Source organism: Arvicanthis niloticus, chromosome 6 (genome assembly GCF_011762505.2).
Source record: "Arvicanthis niloticus isolate mArvNil1 chromosome 6, mArvNil1.pat.X, whole genome shotgun sequence".
NCBI classification, from domain to species: domain Eukaryota; kingdom Metazoa; phylum Chordata; class Mammalia; order Rodentia; family Muridae; genus Arvicanthis; species Arvicanthis niloticus.
Window position 1 is genome coordinate 29,710,242 of NC_047663.1, and position 15,739 is coordinate 29,725,980.

The 15,739-nt window shown below is 38.0% G+C and overlaps 1 long non-coding RNA gene across 1 annotated transcript in view; it reads right to left on the bottom strand.

The window, feature by feature from the left end:
* Positions 1–1,172: 1,172 nt before the first annotated feature.
* LOC143442517 (uncharacterized) overlaps positions 1,173–15,739 on the bottom strand; it is a 33,263-nt gene continuing 18,696 nt past the window's right edge. Inside the window, exon 3 of the long non-coding RNA XR_013110753.1 lies at positions 1,173–2,421. This is a non-coding gene — a long non-coding RNA (uncharacterized LOC143442517). The remainder of the gene's footprint in view (positions 2,422–15,739) is intronic.

Consider the following 15,739-nt stretch of genomic DNA (forward strand, 5'->3'; position numbering starts at 1 on the left):
ATATGCAATATGTGAAAAGCATCAAAGCAGAGTAGTGCCATCAAATACAGAAGAAAATAGAAAGTTGTTAGTATAAGAAAGAATACAGGTGCTAAAGTACTTTAAAAAATTCTGCCCTTGCTAATACTTTGAGTTTTGAATTCTGGTTTTGAGATTATGAGTGAATGAAACTCCACTTTTTCAGCTATTAATTCTTGACAACTGTATGGAGATCCTCATAAACTAATGCTTGGAATCTTGTCCTCTGGCCAAGTTTTCTGGAACCTGGGAAAGAAAGAATTTACTCTGCTCAGTAACAAAATGAGTTTGGGGAGCTGTGTCCTTCTCAGCCTTGAGAAGGCTGAATAGATCTTGTTTACCACTGGACCTTACGGACCCAAGTGAAGTCATCTTCTTTGGCTGCATGACCTGGCTGTACATACAACTTCCTACAGGAACTTAGAAGAATAGACTACCTGATCAGCTTCCTTTGTGACACGATCCAGCTGAAACAAAGGATGGGTTCTGTGGGCTTTCCTTATATAAACAAAGTGCTCAATTTTAAACTTTGAGCCCTGATCAGAAACTTGCCTTGGCTCCATGCTTCTCTCGCCACTCTGTCTCTTTTTTATTTCCAGCCCCGCTTCAGGTGAACCCAGTGCATCTGTGGCTGCTGGGTGGCTACAGTGAGCACAATGCTATGTTAAGCTGTTCATACTGTATCAGTCTTTAAGACTTTCAAGGATATGAGGCACCTTGGAAAACACTATCTTTCCTGGAAACTAGTCAATGGTAAATATTCAAACTGTTTTTTTGAATCCTATTAGTTCACAAAAAAAAAAAAAAAAAAAAAAAAAAAAAAAAAAAAAAAAAAAAAAAAAGATGGGAGGTGATCTGAGCAAGTAAGTTAAAGAAAGAGGAATTGAAGGAAACCTTTTTTGACTTCACCTGCTAACAATGTCATTGAAAGTTCACATTACATTTTAAGACACAGGAAACCTTACTAGAGTTTGTCTCTAGTTTCTGTTGTTTTAACTCATAACTAATTGGAGACTGTCAATCACCTTAAGACAAGTTGTAGTCTCCATAGCAACCTCTTGTTTCAGAGACGTCATCATGCAAGTAAAACTGAAGATGAGTAATAGATTTCATTTCTTTAATAAAAGCAGAGATGTGAAAGGAAGTTTCTTAACATTAGCCTTTAGAACATTAGAGCACAAGACACTAAAAGTAAGACTTTTACTAACTCCCATTAATACGCAAAACCTAGCATTTGTACAATTAGTCCAAAGTATCATTTCCGTGATTTACAGTCATGTAGCCAGTATGAGACCTATGAAGATTTAAAAGCCTATTTTCCTATAACAATTGCCTTTTGTATTAGTCACTATGACAACATAACCACTTCAAACAACTCAAAGAAGGAGAGGTTTATTTTAACTCATGGTTTCAGGGTATTTCAGTCCATCACAGTGGGGAAGGGCTTGCAAATTCAGCTTCTTTAAATGGGGGTAGAGCAATGAGCACGGCATGGTGCCAGAGGCAGCACTCATCTATTACCTTCAAAGGACTGCTCCCAGTGCCCCACCTCCACTAATGAGGTTCTCAACTTCAAAACCAATACAAGTGTCTGGCGAGCAATGTTAAAATACAAATGTGTATGGGAAGTATTTTACATTAAAACCATAATACCTGGAAGGCCTTATTAAAATTCATATTTCTGAGAATTACCTTTGATTTCAAGAATTAGAATTCCTGGATATGACTTGGGTCTGTGATTTAAAAAAAATATATTCTTGTGTAATCTTGTATAGCTTACCTTACCTGGGATATTTTTCCAATGTGATTCTGTATGTCATAGATTTAGAGAACAGGGGTTCATTTGTACATGTTAATTAGCTAGAGTTTATGTATGCATACATAAGTATGTATACACATATACTTCAAAACATGATAAATTATATCCGTTATTTATAAAAAATGAATAGCATTCCCAGGGCATGTGAGAATGGCTCCAAAAAAAGATGCTTATTTTATACAAAACCCAAGGTTGCATATTTCACCAGGGTATCTCATTAATCAACACAAGAATTTCATCAAAGAAAGAGCAGGACTAGTCTCATTAAAGAATCCAGGGAAACGAGACACATGTTATGGGGATCACTAATTCCAAACCCAAGTACAGGTATAATGGCAGGTCTTTTAAAGTTAGGCAGACAATAAATCCTCCTTCATTAGTTCCTATCTACAAAGCTGCAACAAAATCCCTGTCCAATACAACTCGAGGAAGTACTTTCTTAGCTTCACAGTTTGAGGATGTGGTCCTTCATGTTGGTGAATAAATGGTGTTAGAAGAGTGAAGCTTCCATGCTTATCAGCAGAGGGTGGTGATACAGATGCGCATCTTCTAGTCTTCCTTTTATTTAATCCACAGGAGTGATGCTAAAAACAGCAAAGAAGGGTAAGACTCTTCTTACCTCAATTAAACTAATCTAGGTATAATTCCAAACAGGCATGTGCATAGCCTAACTTATTTTATGCAGTCTCTCCAAGGCATGTTCAGAGACTTCTCTCCTAAGTGTTTATAGATCCTATCAAGTTGATAATAGATATTGATTATCATGCCTATCATGGTATTATTAATGGCTTTAAGCTTTATGCTCCAAATCAATTTTCTACAAAAGAAAGTAAGGTAAACAGTGCAGTTCCATTCAGTATACCCTTGCATGATGGTAATGGGGCCTTACCAGGGAACGTCACAATGATAGCATTTAACTGTAATCATGATGTCAATATTGCATAAGGCTGTATTTTTTTAATTCAGAAACTTTACTTAAAATTAGGTGTTTCAATGTCTTTTTGTAGGTTAGGCCAGAGATTATCAACTACATAATGAGAAGAGATGAGAATGAGATCCAGGAATGAACAGCTATACCTTTCTTCACCATGAACTCTAATACTATCAACTAGAAGGTCTAATGTGCAGACACTCAAACTCAAATGGAAGTTTTTGTAAGCATATGGACAACAACTTTAGATCAAGACCTTTAGATCAAGACCTTTGCCATGTGTATAAATGTGTATAAAAAGGAGAACCAAACATTTCAATGTAATGTTGCTCCCTCATAAAATGGATGTAACACTAATAATCCATACACTGGAGATGTGTCTTAAGTATACAAATCACCCATCTTGGAGCACTAAAATTCCTCACAAGAGATGTTGCTAGATCAGAGTGACCACCATTACCAAGACTTTGAAAGCACTCACAGATATCTGAACCAGAACACATCAGAAAGGAGGACTCAGACTGTAGAGAGAGAGATGAGTTGCTATTATATAGACTTTGGACACACAGTGAGGTATACATTGTTTTGGAAGAGACAGAAATGATCTTACTCCTAGAAAAGAAAGGAGAGTCATTGCACAGAACACTATGGGTATTTATAAAAGCTTGGAAAAACTCATTGACTGCCTGAGCTTTGAGGAGACTTGTGAACCCAACTGTGTTTGGGGGTTGACAGTGCCTTTGGCTTTGCTTTTCTATCTTGGTTTTATTGAGCAGGAGCTAGAGGAAACCTAACATGGTCTGGCTGCCTAGGCTAGTCCCAGCTTCCTGACTAAAAAAGAAGTTGATAAATGAGACCTTCAGATTACTTCAAGTTGTAGTCTGATTCACTAGGGTAAGCATGGAAGCATTATTTTGGGAAACAGCTCTGACTAAAAAAATGACTTATACGTTTGTCTGAGAAAATTCAGTTTCCTTAGGACTCACGGCTAGTAGTCAGAGGACAGAAAGCGTAAAGAAGTTAACCTTGACATTGTGCCTAAAGTAGGCCAACAGTGCATGTTGGGTATCTTACCTTCATAACATCTAGCATAAGCTTTTAGGAGTGATGCTTGGCCTTATGTATGAAAGAGCAACTGACTGAGACTCAAAGGGTTTAAATGACATTTCTCAAGGATTTTCAAGAAGTAATTAATAAACATAGCAAACGCTATATCTTTTTTAAACCAAGACAAACATATCAAATATACTATGCTACCTAATGTCTCATATATTGTGTGACTATTGTTTTACATTTTCATTCATTTAAGAATTACATTAGAGACAGAGGAGCTGGTTAGTCAACAAAAGGATGGACTGGGTATTAGGACTATCCTGTACCTCACTGGTACAAATTGGCATAATTATGCTCTAATTGTATTTTGAGGGAAAAGTTTCATTTTAACAGGAAGGGTGATGTGTAGGAGGAGCTAAGGTAGGAGGAGTATTGAGAGGAAGAAAAGGAGTAAGAAGAGGAGAAGAAGAAGGAGAGGAGAAGCTAGGTGATGAAAGAGAGAAAGAGGGGGGAGACAGGGAGGCAGATGTTCATGTATCTCCACCAGTCAAAAATAGTTGTTATATCTAGGTCGGTCAGTGGGTTACACCTCTGATTGAACAATTCCAAACTTATAGAGCCTATGATTAACATTCTTTAAAAAAAAAAATGTATAAATGCAAAAAGGAAAAGGGGGCATGGGATATGGGTTTCCTAAGGGGGGTGGGGGGAAATGGGGATACGGGATGCCATCTGAAGTGTAAATAAAAGATCTAATAAAAAAAAGATAAACTGATTAATTAAAAAAAAAAGAATTACATTAGAGATGAAAGAATCCTTAAGCACACCATTTCCTAAAGGAAGGGCTGGTTGTTTTGTGAATTTTTTTGGAGAGTGATGTGAATAAACTTTTTTAACATCACCCATAGAGCAGTAATAGCATGATAAAGAAAGCTGTCCAGCCAAAACTAGTTAAGTGAACCACTAAGTTTATCAGGATTTCCTACTAGATAGTAGGTGAGGGTTTATTTACAGAAGCCTGGGGGGTGGGGGTGCTGGTTTAAATGTAAAACAACAGCTGAAAAGTTCACCACAGCATAGAAAAAGATTCATGAAAGTTTTACTGAAGAATATTTTCACAAGTTACTGGTAGCATGACAAGTTGGAGAGTCTCCTCTCTCCAGTGATTACTTATGTAATAACCTTGAAGAGGAGTCATGTGGATCTTACAAGTTTCAGGGATTTCCTGAGACTTGTGAGTTATTTACTTTGATTCTACTTTTTTTTTTTCTTCCAGAATCTTAAAGAGTGTCTTCCCAGGATTGAATATTTTGGAGGAAAAGATTATATAATATTGGCTATCATTATTATTCAAGTATCCCTATATTATGATTCTTCTTTATTTCAATATCAAAAACTAAGTGACATCTATCTCATCAACTAGCACCTAAAGAACTGGGTATAGACTATAAATGGAGTCCTAACTTTATTCTCCTTAACTCTTGCTTGTGATTCAATCACAACTCAAGAAACTCAACAGCAATGACCAGGCAAATCAAATCACTGGTTTGATTGATCTGCCTGTTTCTTCAACATTTTACAATGCAACACATCTATAAGCACCCACTGTTGTAGATTGATTCTAATGCTACTTGTGTTAATTTGATTCTCAAGATTACATAGGAACTTGCACCACCCGCAGGGAAAACCCTGAGCTTCCTTGCCCCCAGTTGGCTTTGATTGGTAAATAAAGTTACTGGTGGCCAGTGGCTGGGCAGGGAGACAGAGGCTGAACTTTTAGATTCCTGGGCAAGGAATGCAGGAGAAGATTGGGAAAGAAGAGCTTGAGTGCTGTAGAAGACAGAGTACAAATCATGTAGAGGCAAGGAAGAACATCTCCAGGGGGCCTCACAGTTGGGCCTAGTGTAGCAAAGACAGAGTATAGATTTTAGTAAGTAATAATTAAGAAGTATTAGAGAGGAGGAATTAGCAATGTGGAAGTTAGGGAGAGGCCCAGCCATTGAGCTGATTAAGGCATATGAAACTAGAATGCTCTCTCTGTGTGTGTCTTTCTTTTTTTACTTGATATTATTTTTTATTGGATATTTTATATATTTACATTTTAGATGTCATCTCCTTTCCCCATTTCCCCTTCCTAGAACACCCATCACACCCCCCCCTTTTCCTTTTTGTTTTTATACCATTTTAATTACATGCATGTAGTAAGGCCAGTTCTAGCTTGAGGGTCTTGCAATACAATAGATGCAAATAGTCAAGGAACAAGCAAGAAAACAAACACAAATAGTCAAAGAACAAATAAGGCATTAAACACAATTCCATGAACACTCTCGTGATCACTGTTTCTAAGGGCTTATCAGGATGACCAAAGTATCTGAGCCCACTTCCCTATCCTAGCCCAAAGTCATTTTCATCTCTGAAGCCTAGTTCCTTGTTCTAGCCTAAAATTTAGAATCCTGTCTGAAATTACTTCTTTGTTCTAGCCTAAGATTTAGAATCCTATCTGAAATTACTTCTTTGTTCTAGCCTAATGTTCAATTCCTGTCTGAAGCCTACTTCCTTGTCCTTGGCCCATGTCAGATTCTTGCCAAGCAGCCCCAAAGGCTCTCTGCCTTTCCCCCCTTTTAATTTCATTAATAAGACAAAGCCTGTCTTATGTCATTCTGACAAGAATGCCTTTCTTAACTGTCATGGAATATGCATTATCCAAAGCTATGCAAGCCTGTTAATTTAATAACTCTGTCTGGGGGTCCATTTTCAGTTTCAAGCCATGTACTGTGGCTGCCAACATATTGATGTTGTTAAAGAAAAGCTTTAACATGATGGGCAAGAATAAAAGTGTTCCTAGGACAAAAAGGGCTAGTATGATCAAGCTATATATGCCATTCTTGAAGATTGACCAAAATAGAAATACTGTCCTCAGGTCATGGGTAATTTTATCAGCAGTATCTTCCCCATCAACACTCAGCAGAGCAGCATTCTCTAAATTCATTAGCTCACTGGGCAAAGTTAAAACATCCAGACAGGTGTTAGAATTATGCCAAATACACTACAAGTGTCTTTAAACTTTTCCCTAATTATAATGACTACCATTGTAAATCTTAGAACTAACATGAATCCAACGGTTTTTGGCATGACACTTGAGATGGCTCCTTACCCTTAAGTTATGAACCTCCTTCCAATAATTTGAATAGAATAAAATGTTCCAAATGCTTATCTAAATCCTCTTGTATATTCAACACATTAGTATCATTTTTTGCTAAATTATTAACAAAAGTAGCTCTCTTAACTTCTTGTGTCAAGGCAATTGCAGAAGTAGTGGTGCTACCAATTAATGTAATTAAAGCTGTTATACCAGCAATAATCACACCCACTACCCCCTTGCATCTGTATAAAGCCTGACTCATTTCTTCCAGTACTTGCAACATTTCAAATGTTATCTCCTCTTCCAGTTTCTTCCTCCCTCTCCAAACTCCATATCCCATCCCCCGTCTCCCTTTTTCTATGAGGGTGTTTCCACCCACCCTCCCACTCCTGCCTTCCTGCCCTCACATTCTCCTATACTGGCGTATCCAGTCTTCTCAGGACCAAGGACCTCTTCTTCCATTCATGCCCAACAAGGCCATCCTCTGTAGCATAGGTGGCTGGAGACATGGGTTCCTACATGTGTACTCTTTGATTTGGAGGTTTAGTCCCTGGGAGCTCAGGGGTTGGAGGTGTTGGTTGATATTGTTGTTCTTCCAAAGGGATTACAATCTAATGGTTGGCTGCGAGCACCCGCCTCTGTACTTGTCAGGGTCTGGCAGAGCCTCTCAGGAGACAGCCGTATCAGGCTCCAGTCAGCATGCACTTCTTGGCTTCCACAATAGTGTCTGCCTTTGGTGACTGTATATGGGATGGATCCCAGGTGGGGAAGATTCTGGATGGCCTTTTCTTCAGCCTCTGCTCCATACTTTGTCTCCATATTTCCTCCCTTGAGTATTTTTCCCCCTTTTAAGAAGGACTGAAGCATCCATACTTTGGTCTTCCTTCTTGAGCTTCATGTGGTTTGTGAATTTTATCTTGGGCATTCTGAGTTTGGGGATAATATCCACTTATCAGTGTATGCTTTCCTTTGTGATTGGGTCACCTCACTCAGTATAATATTTTCTAGTTCCATCCATTTGCCTAAGAATTTCATGAATTCATTGTTTTTAATAGCTGAATAGGACTCCATTGTGTAAATGTACCACATTCTCTGTATCCATTCCTCTGATGAAAGACATCTGGGTTCTTTACAGCTTCTGACTATTATAAATAAGGCTGCTATGAACATATAGGAGCATGTGCCCGTGTTATATGTTGGAGTATCTTTTGGGTATATGCTCAGGAGTCGTATATCTGAGTCCTCAGATAATACTATGTCCAATTTTCTGAGAAACCACCAGACTGATTTCCAGAAGGGTTGTATCAGCCTGCAATCCCAGCAACAATGGAGGCATGTTTCTCTTTCTCCACATCCTAGCCAGCATCTGCTATCACCTAAGTTTTTGATCTTAGCCATTCTGACTGGTGTGAGGTGGAATCTCAAGGTTGTTTTGATTTGCATTTCCCTGATGACTAAGGATGTTGAACATTTCTATAGATGCTTCTCAGCCATTTGATATTCCTCAGTTGAGAATTCTTTGTTTAGCTCTGTACCCCATTCTTAATAGGGTTACTTGATTCTCTGGAGTCTAACTTATTGAGTTCTTTGTATATATGGGATATTAGCCCTCTATCAGATGTAGGATTGGTAAAAATATTTTCCAAAGCTGTTGGATGGATTTTTGTCCTATTGACAGTGCCTTACACAAGCTTTGCAATTTTATGGGGTCCCATTTGTTGATTCTTGATCTTTAAGCATAAGTCATTGGTGTTATGTTCAGGAAAATTTCCCCTGTGCCCATGTGTTCAAGGTTCTTCCCCATTTTCTCTTCTATTAGTTTCAGTGTATCTAGTTTTCTGTAGAGGTCCTTGATCCACTTGTACTTGAGCTTTGTACAAGGAGATAGGAATAGGTTGGTGTGGATTCTTCTACATGCCAACTGCCAGTTGAACTAGCACCATTTGTTGAAAATGCTGTTTTTTTTCCCAGTGGATGTTTTTAGTTCCTTTGTCAAAGTTCAAGTGACCATAGGTATGTGGGTTTATTTATGGGTCTTCAATTCTATTCCATTGATCATCCTGCCTGTCTCTGTACCAACAACATATAGTTTTTATCCCTATTGCTCTGTAATACAGCTTGAGATCAGGGATGGTTATTCCCCCAGAAGTTCTTTTGTTGTTGAGAATAGTTTTTGCTATCCTGGGTTTTTTGTTATTCCAAATGAATTTGCAAATTGGTCTTTCTAACTTTATGAACTGAATTGGAATTTTGAGGAGGGTTGCTTTGAATCTATAGATTGCTTTCGGCAAGATGGTCATTTTTACTGTATTAATCCTGCCAATCCATTGGCATGGGAGATCTTTCCATCTTCAGAGATCTTCTTCAATTTCTTTCTTCAGAGACTTGATGTTCTTGTCATACATGTATTTTTTTTAACTTGCTTGGTTAGAATCACACCAAGATATTTTATATTATATGTGAGTATTGTGAAGGGTGTCCTTTTCCTAATTTCTTTCTCAGCCTGTTTATCAGCCATTGAGTAGAAGAAGGCTACTGATTTGTTTGAGTTAATTTCTTATCCAGCTACTTTGCTGAAGTTGATTATCAGGTTTAGGAGTTCTCTCATGGAATTTTTGGGGTCACTTAAGTATATACTATCATATCATCTGCAATTATTGATATTTTGAATTCTCAATCCAGAGCACTGAAGGTTAGTGAGGAACCGATGTCTCCACTGCCAGGGAGATTAGAGTGGATTAATTAACTACTATGTCACACCCTGCCCTCCACTTCCACATACAAATTAGCAAAGATATAATGAACTACACACAGAAAAGCACCTAATCTTCTCAGCATCCCAAAACCATTAGGGTAGCCACGGTAGAATTTATAAAAAGAAAAATTAGCATAGCTTTTCAATGACGATAGGAAGAAAAGCCCATATATGAAGCAAACATCAGAGCTGCAGATTTCAATTTTCAATTTGCTGATAGCAAAGTGTCTCATAATTCAAAATAGTGTGTCCCAAAACTTTGAATTTAAAATAATTCAAATAAGTTATTTACTGGGGGAATGCTTTTAAAATATTAGGTCAGGAGCAAACTATTGAACTCCCTTGTGAGTTTCTCAGTTTTCTATCTGAACTCCTCCTTTCTCATCATGTGATCTGTCTCTCTTTCTGTATTCCTTTCTATTCTAATCGTTCTGAGTAAAAGAAGAAAAAAATCTGGGTTTATTTAAAAGTGTGTTTAGGGCTTGCATGCTTTGTATTTAAGACATTAAAATTAAGAAATCAGACAGATGCCTGCCAGCCAAGACAATTACTTCTATCCATTACACTTGAAGACCAGATTATTCCACTTCATGAAACAGTTTCTCTTAATTGTTTCATGCTTTCCATAGTGACATTAAATCCAAATAGCCACTTCCTTCGTTTTACTGACAACATACTGTTTGAACTATAGGTTGTTGACAGTCTTTAGCAACTGTTCTTTCACTATTCTCTTTCTTGTCTGATTTGATCTGAAATTTTATGGTGTACAAGTGCTTTAATTTTATTTAAGGTTTGTATAATTCTTAGACACCATTTCTAGATAGAATCATCTATCTATCTATCTATCTATCTATCTATCTATCTACCTATCTATGATCTATTTATTCATCCATCCATCCATGCACCTATATACTCCTTCATGGATGCTTACAAGCTTCATCTAATGGAATCAAAAGTACTTTTTCTACTCTCTTATTCATCTGTCTTACTTAATGTGGATATCACTAACTGAATGAAGTTGTATCACTCACATATAAGTAAAATTAAACAGAATTAATATTTAATTTTCTCACAGTCAGTGCTGTTCTGAGACACAGAAAAATTTCCATCATTTTATCAAGTGCTATTGCTTGGTTTTTGTTGGAACATTTGAGACAGAATCTGACTATTGTAGCCTTCCATGACCTATGCCTCATCACACAGATAAGGTTGACTTAAGACTTAAAATAATTGTCCAGAGTGCTGGAATTTACAGGTATGTACTACATACCCAGTTCAGAAAATCAATTTGCATAGTTTTGCCTCAAGATTCTCTTGTTTGTGACAAAAGTAAGCTTTTCATACAAACTAATATTATGTGTTTGTGAGGGGGGTGATAATTAAAAGCAAAGCCAGAATAATCCTTAGGTATTTTTGCTATAGAATATCTCATTAGACTCTTACTTATTACCTTCTGGGATATGACAGAATTCGTGCAGGATATAAGCCATGTTTACTGCTGGAATTCAAATAGCCTTTACATCTATTTCATACCAAAAATTAACTAAAAATGGGCCTTAAGGACTCTATTATTTAGAGAGAGAGAGAGAGAGAGAGAGAGAGAGAGAGAGAGAGAGAGAAGTTGATTTATGAAAAGAAATTACTTTAGGAGTTTCTGTTTTAGACAAAATTTAAATAAATTGAGCTGAGATTGCCAAACATATACTTCTTAGGGAAGAAAGAGTTATTCATAACAAGAGGGAAGCATGCCTAGCTAGAGTTTAGAAACTCATAGGGAACAAAAAGGATACTTCTGTGCTATTTAGAGAAAAATATATTACTTTTACCTCTTTTGAAACACGAATTCCTTCCCAGTATGTTCTTGGTACTGTGGTGCCTATATAGAAGACTCTGTCAGAGACATGCACAGCAGTCATATCTGGGAGAGAGGTTTTAGTGTCTTATAGAAAATTGGTTAACTCAAAGAATAGATGGCTTTTATATTATCAATATCAACCATAGCAGAACCTGGGAAATAAATCCTGGTAGGAGACACAGCAAATAGATATACGGAAGCCAGAGTGAAGCTTCTTCTTGGAAAAAAATACCATGCAATAAAATTGGACCACTTCTCTGTGGTTATGTTCATAAAAAAATAGATAAAGTCTGTGAGCTTTTATCAAGAAGGACTGTGTGAAACTTCTGTTAGGAGAAGGTGTTCCAATCTTACAGAGCATCATTAAAAGGGGGTGGCTGAAAAATGAAGAGTGATAATATGGGAAGGAATACTGTGGCCAATGCACTCACACCCTCACATAGGGCATGGGGACATGACTTATACAAGATGGGCTTGTTGATACAGGACCCAGGTTTCCTTATGGAGCTACTGGAAATTAATGGTTCCTGGCATTTTGTCAGTAGTGATGGTTTCAATGAGAATGAACCCTTTATCATTCATAAGTTTGAATATTTGGTTGTCCGGTGATCAAACTGGAAAGGATAGGAAGGTGTGGCTTCATTAGGTGTCAATGCCCCCCCACCCTTCCTTTCTCTCTCTGCATTCTACATTGCATTGCAAATATGGGGGTAAATTCACAGCTACTGTCCCAGCATCATACCTGATTGCTGTCACCATGGTTCCCACTATGATAGTTACAGATTTTAACCCTTTAGAAGATTAAGCTCCCAATAAACATTATATAAGCTGCCTTGATCATGTCATCTTCTCAGAGAAATAGAAAAGTAACTAATTATAAAGGATCCACTTATAAGTTGTGTGCTACAGTAAATAACCCTCCACCTAAACTCCTAACAAGATAACCTCATTAAACTTACCTGTTATAAAACAAAACAAAGACTCAGCTATACCACTTCTGGGCATAGACCTAAAAGATGCTCCAACATACAAAAAGGACAAATGTTCCATTATGTTCTTCGAAGCCTTATTTGTAATTCCCAGAAGCTGGAAACAAACTAGATGTTCCTCAACTGAAGAATGAATAAAGAAATTATGGTAGATTGACAGAATGAAATACTATTCAGCAACTAAAATCAAAGACATAAAATTTGCAGGCAAATGAATGGAACTAGAAAACATCATCCTGAGTGTGGTAACCCAGAACCAAAGGGACATTCATGGTATGTACTCACTTAAAGTGGATATTAGCCATAAAATATATGCATTATGTTACATTCCACAGACTCAAAGAGGCTAAGTAACAAGGAGAGGCCAAGGGAGGATGCTTGAATCACACTCAAAAGGGGAAATACGATAGACACTGGAGGTGGATGGAGGGAGGGATATGGGTGGGAGATGAGATAACAAGGAGTATGAGGAAGCCAATCAGGGGTAGGGAAAGGGAGAGGGCTAGGAGAGAGAATTGAAATTGGTGGGAGGTATCTCTTGGAATAGCTGGAGAACTGAGACTGGGGAGGCTCCTGGGAGTCTATAAGTGTGACTCTAGCTGAGGATATTGAGCTGGGGATATTGAGACTGAAATGGCAACATCCTATTGCCAAGTGAGACTTACAGTGGAGGCAGGAGGACATCAACCCACTCACAAACTTTTTGCCCAAAATCTGTTCTTCCTACAAGATGTGCAGGGATAAAGATGGAGCAGAGATTGAGGGAATGACCAACCAGTGACTGGCCTAGCATGAGACCTATACCATGGGAGAGAGCCAACCCCTGACACTATTAATAATATTCTTCTATGTTTGCATATAGAAGCCTAGCATAACTGTCTTCTGAGAAGCTTCATTCAGCAGCAGATGGAAACAGACACAGAGACCTACAGCCAAACATGAGGCAGAGCTTGGTGTGTTTTATAAGACTAGGGGATAGGATTGAAAAAGCTGGCTGGGGGTTGGGGGGGATGGTTACGAACATCAAAAGAAGACCTACAGAGTCAACTAACCTGAGCCCATAGGCACTCACAGAGACTGAACAACTAACAAAAGAGAATGCAGGGACTAGCCCCCTACACGTTTGTAGCAGGTGTGCAGCTTGATCTTTATGTGGGTCCCCTAATAATAATAACTCTGTCTCTGACTCTTTTGCCTGCCATTGGATCCCCTTTTCCTGGCTGGCCTGCCTTGTTGGGTCTTAGCCGCAGAGGATGCGCCTACTCTTACTGCAACTTAATGTCTGAGTAGGGTGCCACCTACATGGGAGCTTCTCCTTTTCTGAGGAGAAGGGATGGTTATAGGGATGGGGGTTTGTGAGGGTGGGAATGGAAGAAGCAAAGGGAGGGCATTGCAATCAGATATAAAGTGAATAAATAAATTTTAAAAAATAATATTGCTAGATTTAACAAAGTGTAGATTACTCAATCAAATTTTAATAATTTGAATTAAATAAACAATAATTTCTAAAGTATGTATTTCTTTTACACTAAAATGTCCTTAATATTAAATGAGAAAAATGCATAGTAGAAAGTAAATAAAACATATATGTAGCTTTGAAAGAAATCTATTTATTCCTACAAAAAAAATTCCAATATATAAAGACTATCTGGGCTGAAGAAACAGTGAGTGTACCTTCCTACTCCATTATTTTATATTATTTTGTCTATAATTCCAGGTGTGGGAGAAGAATAGAAGTTCCTTCAGTCTAAATGCACTGATAAATCTAGGAAAAGAACACTTTCTTCAGTGGCTAAGAACTAGAAAGCATGAAATTTGGAGAGGGGAAACCAAACAAGAGCTCCTGATTGGACATGGATATGTAACCCTTTGAAGCCGGGTGTACCTATATATGCCAAGTCAACAAGGGAACATGTGATTAATCTACAAGCTTTAACAGACTCTATGGACTCTCAAAAATACCTAATCCGATTATGCTCAAATGACATAAAGTTGTATAATGGCATATCTTTGCTCTTGTAAGTTGTATACTCAACTTACATCTCAGTTGATAAAACCAGAGCCCAGAAAGTGGATCGTCACTGCACCAAGCTGCCTTACGATTCAAAGTGAGGAAGGCAAGGTGCATAGCTACATCCTCAGGGCAGCAGATGCTAAAGTCCTTGTTCATTACTGCTTTAAAAATACAACTGGTTCCCAAGTAAGAGATGGGCAGGTTGTGAATGAGGTGTTAAATGGGAGTAGGGAGGGGGCGAGAGAGGGCAATGAGTAGTGAAAATGCCAAGAGTCCATTCTTTTAAGCAAGATTCTTGGAATAATTGAAATACAAATGGCTTAATATGTTAATTTAGGATAATTAGCATTTCATCATGACCTATAATACCTTGAAAAATTGACATGATGGAATAGTATAGAACTGGTAGGGAATAAGCACTTGTTGAGTAAGTAATTTCTCTTGTCTTCATTTGCTTCCATCCTTTTCTCTGCCGTCCTTAGCCATTTTAGATTCTGTGAAAAATAATGTATTCTTCACCACCTCCTATAGGTGGTTGAAGACTCGTAGAATCTGGGGTTTATAAGTGCACCTATTGTGCATCTCTCTGGCTAACTCAGCAGTCAGGGCATTGTGTTAGAATATTCACATACTCGTCTTGCTTCCTTGTGTGATACTCATTTTAAGATATCTGGGACACACTTGAGTAAGCACTGGGGGAAGTCCCAAAAGTAATCAATCAGATTTTGAAGCAAATTACAGAGAAAATTATTCCTCCTTATTGTGTCCCAGTAGAATACACACACACACACACACACACACACACACACACACACACACACACTCCCCTCATTTGTTTGCTCACTTGTCCTCTTTCCTCACAGATTTTAGACAAGTTTCACATCCTTGTCAATTTACCAAGTCACTTATATCAAAAGAAATAGTTACCTCATTGTTTCAAGATTAACATGCAAATAGCGGTCCTAATGCAGTGTGTGAATGGGTGTAAGAGTTGTAATCTGTGCAAATGATGTTTATTCAATTTGTAGTAGGAATCAGGCACTTTTAGGGCAGGGAAGCAGGAGTTGGTGAATGGGTGGGGGCACACCCTTATAGAAGCAGCAAGAGGGGGGAATGAAATGGGGTTATTCTGGGGAGGGGAAATGGGGAAACTGGATAACACC